Consider the following 2,245-nt stretch of genomic DNA (forward strand, 5'->3'; position numbering starts at 1 on the left):
AAAAAAAAAAAAAAGGAAAAGAAAACACAAAAAAAATTTATGAGGAATAATCCAAATGGCAAAATCTTGAGAGTAATTATTATTTGAAGCACAGAACTTTTTCTTTTATATTTTCCTTATGTGAATTTTAAATTTCTTGAGTAAAATAGTGAAAGTGTGGGGAAAATGGGGACATTATTTTTTAGATTTTATTAGGGTAGCAGAGAGGCACAGGTGCATAGCATAATTATTCTATCTACTCTCAATTTCATTGCCAAGTGGGGCCAGTTGGTGCTTCTAAGGATTCCTTTTGACTGACAGATCACAGAAACTTGACCACTGAGGCATGAGGCATGATAGGGCAACTGCTCTTGTTTCCAAAATTTGAAGGAAGTCCTAAAATTTCAAGGGGAGCAGCTGAAGTAACAGTACTAGGGAGGTACAAAAGTTCCCGATGAAAGTGTCCAGGATCCTCTTCAGCTGATATATGCTACAGCCTGAGAGGTTCTTTTTGCCTGCTTCCCAGAAATGCCAATGCACTGAGAATGGCAGGTATTGCAGCGAAGACAGTTTAATAATTGCAGGGCCAGCCAAGTGGAAGAACAGCAGGTATTTTTCAAATCTGCTTCCCTGAGAATTCAGAAGCCAGGGTTTTTGTTCTGGTTTGTTTTGAGGCGAGTCTAGCTCTATCGCCCAGGCTGTAGTACAGTGGTATGATCTCGGCGCACTGCAACCTCTGCCTCCTGGGTTCAAGCGATTCTCCTTCATGAGTCTACTGTGTAGCTGGGATTACAGGCACCTGCCACCATACCTGGCTAGTTTTTTTAATTTTTTTTTTTAGTAGAGACATGGTTTCACTATGTTGGCCAGGCTGGTCTTGAACCTCAAGTGATCTGCCTGACTTGGCCTCCCAAAGTGCTGGGATTACAGGTGTGAGTCACCATGCCCAGCTGAGGCTAGTTTTTTTTTGAGACAGTGTTTCACTTTTGTTACCCAGGCTGGTGAGCCATGGTACGACCTTGGCTCACTGCAACCTCCGCCTCCTGGGTTCAAGTGATTCTCCTGCCTCAGCCTCCTGAGTAGCTGGGATTACAGGCACCTGCCACTACGCCTGGCTAATTTTGTATTTTTAGTACAGACAGGATTTCTCCATGTTGGTCAGGCTGGTCTCGAACTTCTGCCTGCCTCGGCCTCTCAAAGTGCTGGGATTACAGGCATGAGCCACTGCACCCAGAGAGGCTAGAGTTTTTTAAGGGTACTTTGGCAAGCAGGGGGCTGGGAAACAGAAATGATTGTCTGGGGATAAAATCACAGGGGTGTCTAAAGCTATCTTTATATAGTTCAGTTAGTTCCAAAGAGGAGGTCTGAGGACCAGATGGCATCTCTTGGTCTACCAAAATGCTAAATTTGAAAAATATCTCAAAGACCAGTTCTTTAGGTTTCACAATATTGATATTATCTATAGGAATAGTTGGGGAAATTATAAATCTTACAACCCCTATTTACATGACTCTGGAGTGGTAAGCAACTAATAGAAAAGCAAGCTAAGCAATGGCAGTTCATTGTTTAACCATGCCTATTCTTTAGAAAAGTTCAAGTCCTTCCCATAATTCTATACTTGTCTTATAAGTGCAGCTTCAGTCTGTGAACAAGGAGATGGTCAGTTTCCTTTGCTTCTAAATTTAAGTTTAACTGAATTTATCTCATAGTTATCTTGGCTTCAGTGCTAGAATAAGGAAAAAAAAAAAAAAAAAAGAGAGAGACCAAAACAACAACAACAAAAAGATTAGTCTGTGAGGTTACAAACAAGATGCAGTCAGTCTTAGAAGCAAGATGGAGTCAGTCACGTTAGATCTCTCTTATTACTTATAAGTCTTCAAAAATCGTTTCACTTCAACTTCAGGACCTGCATCATGATCCATAAACATTATTATTCTATCAATAGCCTTTACCTGTATTTCATATTAAAAATAAGAAAGCTGAGGCCAAGCACGGTGTCTCACGCCTGTAATCCCAGCTCTTTGGGAGGCCGAGACGGGCGGATCACGAGGTCAGGAGTTTGAGACTAGCCTGACCAATGTGGTGAAACCCTGTCTCTACTAAAAATAACAAAAATTACCTAGGCGTGGTCACGGGTGCCTGTAATCCCAGCTACTCAGGCAGAGTCAGGAGAATCCTTGAACCTGGGAGGCGGAGGTTGAAGTGAGCTGAGACTCTTGTCATTGCACTCCAGCCTGGGTGACAGAGCAAGACTTTGTCTCAAGAA

Source organism: Cebus imitator, unplaced genomic scaffold (assembly GCF_001604975.1).
Source record: "Cebus imitator isolate Cc_AM_T3 unplaced genomic scaffold, Cebus_imitator-1.0 Scaffold355, whole genome shotgun sequence".
Taxonomy (NCBI): domain Eukaryota; kingdom Metazoa; phylum Chordata; class Mammalia; order Primates; family Cebidae; genus Cebus; species Cebus imitator.